This window comes from Oncorhynchus mykiss, chromosome 17 (genome assembly GCF_057628025.1).
Source record: "Oncorhynchus mykiss isolate SJ-2025 chromosome 17, ASM5762802v1, whole genome shotgun sequence".
Taxonomy (NCBI): domain Eukaryota; kingdom Metazoa; phylum Chordata; class Actinopteri; order Salmoniformes; family Salmonidae; genus Oncorhynchus; species Oncorhynchus mykiss.
In genome coordinates, this window is record NC_143038.1 from 34,497,045 (window position 1) to 34,510,873 (window position 13,829).

The following is a 13,829-nucleotide window of genomic DNA, read 5'->3' on the forward strand; positions in this document are numbered from 1 at the left end:
AAGGAAGATGATTAAGAGTGTGCAGATAGACAGGTCTACGCATGCGTGTAGGGGTGCGCTGCTGCTTTACACATCCTGTGTGTGTCATATCTTTGAGTGTGTGTGTGTATTTGTAGTAGTTCACGTAGCAGTAGTAGCAGTAACAGTAGTAGTAGCAGCATTAGTAGTAGTAGTAGACCAATGAAGAGAGACCATCATTTCCCCCTTATAATTACTGAAAGAGCATTTCCTTTCAACATGTAACTACAATTCAGGTTAAACAGTGATTGTGAGATCTGTGTTAGTGAGCTTTGGTTTGCTGGTGGTTTTGCAAAAGGCCGTTAGAAAACCCCAGTTACACATTCACTAACCCTGGCACACAGGCCAATGAGTCACTGAGGAATCTCAGCATTGAGGTGGTCTGGAGGGCTGAGAGAGAGAGAGAGAGAGAGGGGACCAACTAGGGTCACCCAGCCACATAATAATACACACAAGCACAAATGACCTGAGACCACAGCACTCAAGGGAGTGATTGATAAAGCTTCTTCTACATTCCCCAACGTACAAGTGGTTATCTCCTCCCTGCTAACACAAAAATACCATCCTGCTACAATACAGTGGGTCAATTCAAGTATTTCCCGTGACTATGTCTCAAAACCAAATGTTTACCTGGCCCACAACTACACCCTTGACTTGAACAGCCTTTATGACCAGGTTCACCTATACAAGGCAGCCCCCCAACTCCCGCAAAAAGAGCCTCCACATGAAAGTCACACATACACACAGGCAATGAGCAGGCAAACAGGCCCAACCCCCACTCTTACACTAGCCCAAGCCAATGACATAAATCAGATGCTCAGCAGGCTCTGCTCACACTTGCTGTTCTGAGGCCAAACCACACAATTAACAACATTGGACACTTTATGGAACACAAAGCCTTCCCTATCTCATCCTGGAATATCCAAGGCCGGAGGTCATCTGCCATTGGCCTAACAAGCAGGAACCTGGACTTCACCAAAGAAATTAGAAATGCAGAAATTGTCATCCTACAAAAAACATGGTACGGTATAGAGGATATAGACCCACTGGTTGCCCTCTAGGTTACAGAGAGCTGGTAGTCCCATTCACTAAACTACCAGGTGTGAAACAGGGAAGAGACTCAAGGGGAATGCTAATTTGGTATAGAGCAGACCTAACTAACTCTGCTTAAATTGATCAAAACAGGAACATTTTAGATTTGGCTAGAACTTCAAAAGGAAATGATCTCAACAGAGAAAAATGTCCTCCTGTGTGCTACCTATATCCCCCCACTAGAATCCCCATACTTTAATGGATACAGCTTCTCCATCCTAGAGGGGGAGATCAATCATTTCCAAGACCATGGGCATGTACTTGTCTGTGGTGACCTAAATGCCAGAAATGGACAAGAACCTGACACCCTCAGCACACATGGGGACAAGCACCTACCTGAAGGTGACAGCATTCCCTCCCCCATATTCCACTCCAGACACAACTACGACAACATAACCAACAAAAACGGGTCACAACTCTAACAGCTCTTGCATATCGTGGGTATCTACATAGTCAATAGTAGGCTTCGTGGGGACTCCTACAGCAGCAACACCTATGGTAGGTACACCTTTAGCTCATCTCTTGGCAGTAGTACTGTAGACTACTTTATCAAATCAAATCAAATGTTATTTGTCACATGCGCCATATACAACAGTTGTAGACCTTAGAGTGAAATGCTTACTTACAAGCCCTTAACCAACAATGCAGTTTTAAGAAAAAATAAGAAATAAAACAAATAATTAAGGAACAACAATAAATAACAGTAGCGAGGCTATATACAGGGGGATCTGCTACAGAGTCAATGTACGGGGGTACCGGTTAGTTGAGGTAATATATACATGTAGGTAGAGGTAAAGTGACTATGTATGGATAACAAACTGAGAGTAGCAGCAGAGTAAAAATGAGGGGTGGGAAAAATACAAATAGTCCAGGTAGCCATTTGATTAACTGTTCAAGAGTCTTATGGCTTGGGGGTAGAAGCTGTGCAGTAACAGAGAGAACAGTCTATGACTAGGGTGGCTGGAGTCCTTGGCAATCTCTTGGGCCTTCCTCTGATACCGCCTGGTAAAGAGGTCCTGGATGGCAGGAAGCGTGGCCCCAGTGATGTACTGGGCCATATGTACTACCCTCTGTAGTGCTTTGCGGTCGGAGGCTGAGCAGTTGCCATACTAGGCGGTGATGCAACCAGTCAGGATGCACTTAATGGTGCAGCTGTAGAACTTTTTGAGGATCTGAGGACCCATGCCAAATCTTTTCAGTCTCCTGAGGGTAGGCGTTGTCGTGTCCTCTTCACGACTGTCTCGGTGTGTTTGGAACATGATAGTTTGTTGGTGATGTGGACATTATGGAACTTGAAGCTCTCAACCTGCTCCACTACAGCCCCATCATTGAGAACTGGGGGCGTGACCGGTCCTCCTTTTTCTGTAGTCCACAATCATCTCCTTTGTCTTGATCACGTTAAGGGAGAGGTTGTTGTCCTGACACCACAAGAGGTCTCTGACCTCCTCCCTATAGGCTGTCTCATTGTTGTTGGTGATCAGGCCTACCACTGTTGTGTCGTCTGCAAACTTAATGATGGTGCTGGAGTTGTGCTTGGCCATGCAGTCATTGGTGAACAGGGAGTACAGGAGGGGAATAAGTGTTGCTTGCCTCAAAGCAAGTATAGAAGTTATTTAGCTCATCTGTTAGGCTCGTGTCACTGGGCAGCTCTTGGCTGTGCTTCCATAATCTGTAATAGTTTGCAAGCCTTGCCACATCCGACGAGCGTCTGAGCTGGTGTAGTATGATTTAATCTTAGTCCTGTATTGACGCTTTGCCTGTTTGATGGTTCGTTGGAAGGCATAGCGGGATTTATTTTTAGCGTCCAGGGAAGAGTCCCGCTCCATGAAAGTGGCAGCTCTACACTTTATCTTAGTGCGGATGCTGCCTGTAATCCCAGGCCTTTGGTTGGGGTATGTACGTATGGTTGCTGTGGGGAGGACTTCATCGATGCACTTATTGATGAAGCCAGTGACTGAGGTGGTGTACTGTACTCCTCAATGCCATTTGAAGAATCCCGGAACATATTCCAGCCTGTGCTGGGAAAACAGTCCTGTAGTTTAGCATCTGCGTCCTCTGACCATTTCCTTATTGAGCGAGTCACTGGCACTTCCTGGTTTAGTTTTTGTTTGTAAGCAGGAATCAGGAGGATAGAGTTATGGTCAGATTTGCCAAATGGAGGGTGATGGAGAGCTTTGTAAGTGTTTCTTTGTTTGGAGTAAAGGTGGTCGAGAGTTTTTTTCCCTCTGGTTGCACATTTAACATGGTGGTAGAAATTAGGTAAAACGGATAAAAGTTTCCCTGCATTAAAGTCCCCGGCCACTAGGAGTGTCGCCTCTGGATGAGCATTTTCTTGTTTGCCTATGGACTCATACAGATCGTTGAGTGCCTTCTTAGTGCCAGCATCGGTTTGTGCTGGTAAATACACAGCCATGAAAAATATAGATGAAAACTCTCTTAGTAAATAGTGTGGTCTACAGCTTATCATGAGATACTCTACCTCAGGCGAGCAAAACCTTGAGACTTCCTTAATATTAGATTTCGTGCACCAGCTGTTATTTACAAATAGACACAGACTGCCACCCATTGTCTTACTGGAGGCAGCAGTTCTATCTTGCCGATGGACCGAAAACCCCGGCAGCTGTGTCTTATCCATGCCGTCCTTCAGCCACGACTCGGTGAAACATAATATATCACAGTTTTTAATGTCCCGTTAGTAGGATATCCTTGATCGGAGTGCATCCATTTTGTTATCCAATGATTGCATGTTGGCTAATAGGACTGATGTTAGAGGGGGTTTACATACTCGCCCACAAATTCTCAGAGGGCAACCCGACCTCCGCCCCATTTTTCTCCGTCTTTTCTCAAATGATGGGGATTTGGGCCCATTCCCGAGAAAGAAGTATATCCTTTGCTTCGGACTCGTTAAATAAAAAATATTTGTCCAGTTCGATTCGAGTAATTGCTGTTCTGATGTACAGAAGTTATTTTTCAATCATAAGTGATGGTAGCAGCAACATTATGTAAAAAATAAGTTAAAAAATAAGTTACAAACAACACGAAAAAAACAAACGAAATAGCACAATTGGTTAGGAGCAGTAAAACGGCAGCCATCCCCTCCGGCACCATTCACCGACCTCAACCCAGAGTATCTCAGAGCGTTCATAGTCAGCCCACTGACACCACTATCAGATTACAACCAATCACAATCTACCTGAACAGAGCAATAATCAACCATGAGGCATCGAAGCCAAACAAACAGCATACTATTAAGCAATGCTATAGATTGAAGGAAGGTAGTGTAAAAACCTACCAAAAAAACAATTGGCCAACAACAAGTCCAATCCCTCCCAGCCAACTTCCTGGACAAAATTTTATTGTTTTTCCTGTAAACGTGTAAAATTAGCAGTAGGAAGCCTGGACAATATATTGGACTTATCAGCTAGCTAACATATCAAATTGAAATTCTGTCAGAAAACCCAAGACACTGAGAAATGGTTTGATAAAGAATATGAATCCTGAGAAAGAAATTGAGGAGCCTATCCAATCAGAAACAGAGAGAAACAGAAAACCTTAGATTATGCCTTCACTATGGTAAAACACTAAAATAATACAGAAATACACTAAGAAAAAAGAAGGAACAGCATGACAGAAAACAGCTCATTGTGATTGAAGAATCCATAGAATCAAATCACTTCTGGGGAAAAGTGGACCACACTAAACAAACAACAACACAAAGAGCTATCTATCCAAAATGGAGATGTATGGATAAACCACTTCTCCAACTTTGTGCATATAACAAGGAACGAATAACAAAAACATAGATTTGGCTATTAAAGACTACCAGAACCCACTGGTTTCTCGAATTACATATAGAACAAAATACAAACCCTCCAACCCAAAAAGGCCTGCGGTGTTGATGATATACTATACAAAATGATTAACTATACAGATCACAAATTCAAAGTGGCTATTCTTCAACTCTTCAACATTATCCTCAGCATTATCTTGGCATCTTCCCTAATATTTGGAAACAAGGCCTGATTACCCCAATCCATAATAATGGATCTGGCTACTTCAATCAGTTATCGAACCCATTGCCCTCTATGGTTGTGAGGTCTGGGGTCCACTCACCAACCAATAATTCACAAAATGTGACAAACACCCAATTGATTGCAAAGCCCCAAACAATGTATGCAGAGCAGAATTAGGACTATACCCACTAGTTATCAAAATCCAGAAAAGAGCTGTTCAATTCTAGAACCATCTAAAAGGAAGCAATGGCCACACATTCCACCACAAAGCCCTCACCTACAGAGAGATGAACCTAGAGAAGAGTCTCCTCAGCCAGCTGGTTCTGGGGCTCTGTTCACAAACAGGCACCACAGAGCCCCAGGACAGAAACACATTTAGATCAAACCAAATTATGAGAAAGCAAAAATATAATTATTTGACATACTGGAAAGAATCAACCAAAGAACTGACCAAATTGGAATGCTATCTGGCCCTAAACAGAGAGTTACAGTGTCAGAATACTTAATCACTGTGACATACCCTAAATTAAGAAAATCCTTGACTATGTACAGACTCAGTGAGAATAGCCTTGCTATTGAGAGAGGCGGCCATAGGCAGAACTCGAGAGATGACAGGCTATGTGCACACTGCCCAAAGAATAAGGTGGAAACTGAGCCACACTTCCTAACCTCCTGCCAAATGTAAGACCACATTAGAGACACATATTTCCCATAGATCACACAGAGCCATAAAGAATTTGAAAACAAATAAAACATTGATAAACTCCCATATCTACTAGGTGAAATACTGCAGTGTGCCTTCACAGCAGCAAGATTTGTGGCCCGTTGCCATGACAAAAGGGAGCACAAACAACATTCTAAATACAACCTTGAATTTATCTGTTTATTTATTTTCTCCGTCATACTTCAACTACTTGCACATTGTTACGATACTGTACAGAGACAATAATATAACATTTGCAATGCCTATGTTCTTTTAAAACTTTTTGTGAGTATAATGTTCACTAATGTGTTGTTTGTTCATTTCCCTTTTGTTTATTGTCTATTTCATTTGCTTTGACAATGGAAACATATGTTTCCCATGCCAATAAAGCCCTTTGAATTGAATTTCATTGAGAGAGAGAGAGAGAGAGAGAGAGAGAGAGAGAGAAAGAGAGGGGGAATTAGAGAGAGAGAGAGAGAGAGAGAAAGGTAGAAAACAAGAGTGAGAAAGAGAGTAAGAATGAAAGAAGGAAAAGGAGAGAAAGAAAGGGCCGTGAAAACAGAACCTAGCCTGAGAGAAGAGAGGGGGGCTACAGCTCTCTGACCATGCCTACCTGGTTAATGATCACACAGTCATGTGGTGTAATGCCTGAGAATCTCGGTACAGATTAGCATGGTCAACACAACCACAAATGTTTGAAATTACCTCATCTGGTTTGTGTGTGTGAATGTGTGTGTGTGTGTGTGTGTGTGCGTGTGTGTGTGTGTGTGTGTCTGTGTCCGTGCGTGTGTCTGTCTGTCTGTCTGTCTGTCTGTGTGATCTACTTCCCTTTCTCTTTCCTTTGTGCTTCTCTATCAAATTGAGATGTATATTATTTAGGCGAAACCTTGCCTGAAGCCTCAAAAAGTCAGGCTCAACTGCTGCAAGGTCAAATCACATTGGTCTCAGACGGGCTCTTAGACAAAGTTTCTATTGAATTTCAATTGTATAGAAAATCAACGTCTGCGTTCATCTTCTAGTGAGCTCTTATCTCACCATGGTCTAGACCAGGGTTTCCCAAACTCTGTCCCCCAGCACTACACAGTTGATTCAAGTAACAAACTTATCATCAAGCTTGGATTATTTGAATCAGCTGTGTAGGGCTAGGGTAAAAAACTAAACTTGGGGGGGGGGGGGGGGGGGGGGGCAAGGACCGAGTTTGGAAAACCCTGATCTAGACTACTATCCATTTGCAATCTTGTTTGTTCATTCTTGAGAGGTGTGGGTTATTAGCCTCGTACGAACCATCCTAATCTCGCCAATTTACATTGTGTTACCGTGTAGCGAAACAGAGTGAAAGCTGGCGAGACCAGGAGGGTTCATACGAGGCTAACAACCAGGGAGGGAGGGAGGGAGGGAGGGAGGGAGGGAGGGAGAGAGAGAGAGAGAGAGAGAGAGAGAGAGAGAGAGAGAGAGAGAGAGAGAGAGAGAGAGAGAGAGAGAGAGAGAGAGAGGGAGAGAGAGAGGGAGAGAGGGAGAGAGAGAGAGAGAGAGAGAGAGAGAGAAATAGTGAAAGAAGGAGAGAATGGCTCCTTAAATCATAGGCAATGAACTGTCCTCTTCTTGTAACTACTGTACACAGACACATTCATACTCCCCCCTAGTGGAAGAGTCATGAAAGTGCATGACAGTTTTAAACTACCCGCTAATGCTGTAATGGCATCAAACTCCAAACTTCAAATCCCATCAAAGCAGAATTTAATATGAGGATAATTTAATCATCATAGCATCATTGGTGTAAAATAGAGCTGATATCAGGACTATATTCAGTGGTTGACTATTTGACTGTATGTTTCAATGGTGACTGACTGGCTAATTCTGTTCGCCATTTGGCATTTTGCAGCGCCACATATAACCCTGAGAGCACCGTTTAGGGAGCTGGGAGCAGGGCAGGTGGTGTTGGAGATGGGAAAAACCCCTTCAGCATTAAGTTACACAGAGACAGATTTACTGTTGGCTAAATCCATTTGAATTCAGTGATGGGTACATCCATTTGAATTCAGTGTTGGGTACATCCATTTGAATTCAGTGTTGGGTAAATCCATTTGAATTCAATCACTTTTTGACAGCAGCCCTTTTGATTTGAACAAAACCTTCCATACTATTTGCTCATTGTAGAAGTACTCAGAAAGCGTACTTCTGCACCGTGAGACACGATGTCTGCATCACAGGAAAAGATACATGGTTGCGATTGATATAATTTACAAGCTTACAAACAGGGTCGTCAAACTGTTTAATTAAACGTCAATTATCTAAAAGCACGGTGCTTAGACCCTTATTGACATCGTCTGATGATTTTGTGTTGTGTCCGCCATGCTCAACAAGCTTTTGAATACGGGTGGGTTTCATGTTTTGCCTGAGAAATGTACAAACATTTTTGTCTTTTAAATGGTTGGAGGTCCACACATCAGAGACTGTTGACTTGAATGGGAATATCTTTTGTTTTAAATTATAATGTCAACCCTCCATAGGAAACCTATTGAAATCATAGAAACATAGATAATAGAATAGACATTACCATTTAACTTGACATCCGAAGGTGAGGGAACTGGCGGCCATCTTTGTGTCAGTAATTAGAAGTTAACATTACATTTCAATTTCAATGGTGTACCAGCTTAATTGCAGTGGTCTGAAGGTATAGATCCATTCTATGAATTATATTTCCATGATTGAAATGACACCCACCCTTTATTCAAGAGCATGTTGTGTCTCAACCAAATGCGGGCATAACACAAAAACTCTAGACGGGATACAGCTTTTGTAAAATTTGACTTCAAAAGCATATTTTTTTTAGCATTTCACCTAATTATCCTAACCTGCTACGCTAGTTCTCTTAACCTGCTGCGTAAGTTCTCCTAAACCTGCTACGAAAAGTACATTTTGACAAAAGCTGTATCCCTTCTAGACAAAACCCACAAAAACCTCAGAGGATGTAAAGTAGGGCTTAAGCTACGACACATGTGAATATGAAATTGTAGTTTACTTTGCTGTTGATGGTATGTTCAGGGTGCCAAGGCTAAGGCTGTGAAAGCAATTGAAAGTAAACAGGTTTAATGTTTATTTTATTATATTCACTTGCAAACCCATATGGTACACATCATGCACTGAGTGTACAAAACATTAGGAACACACTCCTAATATTGCGTTGCATCCCCTTTTGTCCTCAGATACAGCATCAATTCGTCAGGACATGGACTACAAGGTGTCGAAAGCATTCCACAGGGATTCTGGCCCTTGTTGACGCCAATGCTTCCCAACGTTGGGTCAAGTTGCCTGGATGTCCTTTGGGTAGTGGACCATTCATGATACACACGGGAAACTGTTGAGAATAAAAACCCAGCAGTGCCTGGCACCTACTAGCATACACAGTTCAAAGGAACTTCAATATTTAGTCTTGCCCATTCCCCCTCTGAATGGCACACATACACAATCCATGTCTCAATTGTTTCAAGGTTTAAAAATCCTTCTTTAACCTGTATCCTCCCCTTCATGTACACTAACTGAAGTGGATTTAACAAGTGACATCAATAAGGGATCAGAAATGTCACCTGGATTCACCTAGTCAGTCTATGTAATGGAAAGGACAGGTGTAATAGAGCTGGCGGGATTTTCCATGTAGCGGCAGAACAGAGAAGCTACATCTTTTTGTCAGTAACAGCTGGTGCGCGATGTGTAATATTAAAGAAGTCTAGAGGTATTGCTCACCTGAAGTAGAGTACCTTATAATAAGCTGTAGACCACACTATCTACCAAGAGAGTTCTCATCTATATTATTTGTAGCTGTATATTTTCCACCACAGACCGATGATGGCACTAAGACAGTACTCAACCAACTCTATAAGGCCGTAAGCAAAAAATAAGATGCTCATCCAGATGCGGCGATCTTAGTGGCCGAGGACTTTAACGCAGGCAAACTTAAATCAGTTTTACCAAATTTTTACCAGCATGTCACATGTGCAACCAGAGGAAAAAAAACTCTAGACCACCTTTACTCCACACACAGAGATGCATACAAAGCTCTCCCCCACCGTCCATTTGGCACATCTGACCATAATTATATCCTCCTGATTCCTGCTTACAAGCGAAAACCAAAGCAGGAAGTACCAGTAACTCACTCAATACGGAAGTGGTCAGATGACATGGATGCTACGCTACAGGACTGTGTTGCTAGCACAGACTGGAATATGTTCCGGGATTCATCTAATGACATTAAGGAGTATACCACCTCAGTCATCGGCTTCATCAATAAGTGCATCGGCGACGTCGTCCCCACAGTGACCGTACGTACATATCTCAACCCGAAGCCTGCATCGAGCTATAGGCTAGAGCTGCCGCAGCGGGACATTAATCCGGACGCTTATAAGAAATCCTGCTATGGTTTAAACTGAGCTTTTTTGTTTAATTTCTGTTTGTAAGTTTGTTTAAAATAATAAAATAAAAAAAAGAATAAAAAAAAAAAAAAAAAGAAATCCTGCTATGCCCTGAGACGAACCATCAAACAAGCAAAGCATCAATACAGGATTAAGATTGAATCCTACTACACCGGCTCTGACGCTCGTCGGTTGTGGCAGGGCTTGAAAACTATTACATACTACAAAGGGAAACCCAGACGCAAGCTGCACAGTGACGGAAGCCTACCACACGAGCTAAATGCCCTTTATACACGCTTTCAAGGCAAGCAACACTGAAGCATGCACGAGAGCACCAGCTGCTCTGGATGACTTTGTGATAACGCTCTCGGTAGCCGATGTGAGCAAGACCTTTAAACAGGTCAACATTCACAAAGCCGTGGGGCTAGATGGATACCAGGACGTGTGCTCAAAGCATGCGTGGACCAACTGGCAAGTGTCATCACTGAAATGTTCAACCTCTCCCCGACTGAATCTGCAATACCAACATGTTTCAAGCAGTCCACCATGGTCCACCCCCCAGTCCACAAATGATTTCCACCCCATAGCACTCATGTTGGTAGCCATGAAATGCCTTGAAAGGCTGCTCATGGCTCACATCAACAGCATCCTCCCGGATACCCTAGACCCACTCCAATTCGCATGTCGCCCCAACAGATTCACAGATGACGGAATCTCAATCGCACTCCGCACTGCCGTTTCCCACTTGGACAAAGGGAACACCTGTATGAGAATGCTGTTCATTGACTACAGCTCAGCATTCAACACCATAGTGCCTACGAAGTACATCACTAAGCTAAGGACCCCGGGACTAAACACCTCCCTCTGCAACTGGATCCTGGACTTCCTGACAGGCCTCCCCCAGGTGGTAAGGGTAGGCAAGAACATGTCTGCCACGCTGATCCTCAACACTGGGGCCTCTCAGGGGTGTGTACTTAGTCCCATACTGTACTGCCTGTTCACCCACGGCTCCTTGGCCAAACGCGACTCCAACACCATCATTAAGTTTACTGACCAAATCAAATCAAATTAATTTATATAGCCCTTCATACATCAGCTGATATCTCAAAGTGCTGTACAGAAACCCAGCCTAAAACCCCAAACAGCAAGCAATGCAGGTGTAGAAGCAGGGTGGCTAGGAAAAACTCCCTAGACATGCCAAAACCTAGGAAGAAACTTAGAGAGGAACCAGGCTATGTGGGGTGGCCAGTCCTCTTCTGGCTGTGCCGGGTGGAGATTATAACAGAACATGGCCAAGATGTTCAAATGTTCATAAATGACCAGCATGGTCAGATAATAATCACAGGCAGAACAGTTGAGACTGGAGCAGCAGCACAGCCAGGTGGACTGGGGACAGCAAGGAGTCATCATGCCAGGTAGTCCTGAGGGCTCAGGTCCTCCGAGAGAGAGAAAGAAAGAGAGAAAGAGAGAATTAAAGAGAGCATACTTAAATTCACACAGGACACCGGATAGGACAGGAGAAGTACTCCAGATATAACAAACTGACCCTAGCCCCCTGACACATAAACTACTGCAGCATAAATACTGGAGGCTGAGACAGGAGGGGTCAGGAGACACTGTGGCCCCATCCGATGATACCCCCGGACAGGGCCAAACAGGAAGGATATAACCCCACCCACTTTGCCAAAGCACAGCCCCCACACCACTAGAGGGATATCTTCAACCACCAACTTAACATCCTGAGACAAGGCCGAGTATAGCCCACAAAGATCTCCCAAGGGGGGGTGCCAACCCAGACAGGAAGATCACATCAGTGACTCAACCCACTCAAGTGACGCAACCCTCCTAGGGACGGCATGAAAGAGCACCAGTAAGCCAGTGACTCAGCCCCTGTAATAGGGTTAGAGGCAGAGAATCCCAGTGGAAAGAGGGGAACCGGCCAGGCAGAGACAGCAAGGGCGGTTTGTTGCTCCAGAGCCTTTCCGTTCACCTTCACTCTCCTGGGCCAGACTACACTCAATCATATGACCCACTGAAGAGATGAGTCTTCAGTAAAGACTTAAAGGTTGAGACCGAGTTTGCGTCTCTCACATGGGTAGGCAGACCCTTCCATAAAAATGGAGCTCTATAGGAGAAAGCCCTGCCTCCAGCTGTTTGCTTAGAAATTCTAGGGACAATTAGGAGGCCTGGGTCTTGTGACCGTAGCGTACGTGTAGGTATGTACGGCAGGACCAAATCAGAGAGATACGTAGGAGCAAGCCCATGTAATGCTTTGTAGGTTAGCAGTAAAACCTTGAAATCAGCCCTTGGCTTGACAGGAAGCCAGCGTTGGGAGGCTAGCACTGGACTAATATGATAAAAAATGTTGGTTCTAGTCAGGATTCTAGCAGCCGTATTTAGCACTAAATGCAGTTTATTTAGTGCTTTATTCGGGTAGCCGGAAAGTAGAGCATTGCAGTAGTCTAACCTAGAAGTAACAAAAGCATGGATACATTTTTATGCGTCATTTTTGGACAGAAAGTTTCTGATTTTTTACAATGTTACGTAGATGGAAAAAAGCTGTCCTTGAAACAGTCTTGATATGTTTGTCAAAAGAGAGATCAGGGTCCAGAGTAACGCCGAGGTCCTTCACAGTTTTATTTGAGACAACTGTACAACCATTAAGATTAATTGTCAGATTCAACAGAAGATCTCTTTGTTTCATGAGACCTAGAACAAGCATCTATGTTTTGTCCGAGTTTAAAAGTATAAAGTTTGCAGCCATCCACTTCCTTATGTCTGAAACACAGGCTTCTAGCGAGGGCAACTTTGGGGCTTCACCATGTTTCGTTGAAATGTACAGCTGTGTGTCATCTGCATAGCAGTGAAAGTAACATTATGTTTTCGAATGACATCCCCAAGAGGTAAAATATTTAGTGAAAACAATAGTGGTCCTAAAACGGAACCTTGAGGAACACCAACATTTACAGTTGATTTGTCAGAGGACAAACCATTCACAGAGACAAATTGATGTCTTTCCGACAGATAAGATCTAAATCAGGCCAGAACTTGTCCGTGTAGATCAATTTGGGTTTCCAATCTCTCCAAAGGAATGTGGTGATCGATGGCATCAAAAGCAGCACTAAGGTCTAGGGGCACAAGGACAGATGCAGAGCCTCAGTCTGATGCCATTAAAAGGTAATTTACCACCTTCACAAGTGCAGTCTCAGTGCTATGATGGGGTCTAAAACCAGACTGAAGCATTTCGTATACATTGTTTGTCTTCAGGTAGGCATTGAATTGCTGCGCAACAGCCTTTTCTAAAAATTTTGAGAGGAATGGAAGATTCGATATAGGCTGATATTTTTTTTATATTTTCTGGGTCAAGGTTTGGCTTTTTCAAGAGAGGTTTTATTACTGCCACTTTTAGTCACTTTTAGTGAGTTTGGTACACAAACTACAAAAAAAGTCGGGCCAAACATGCCCCCATTAACATCAATGGGGCTGTAGTGGAGCGGGTTGAGAATTTCATGTTCCTTGGTGTCCACATCAACAACAAACTATCATGGTCCAAACACACCAATACAGTTGTGAAGAGGGCATGACAAAACCTTT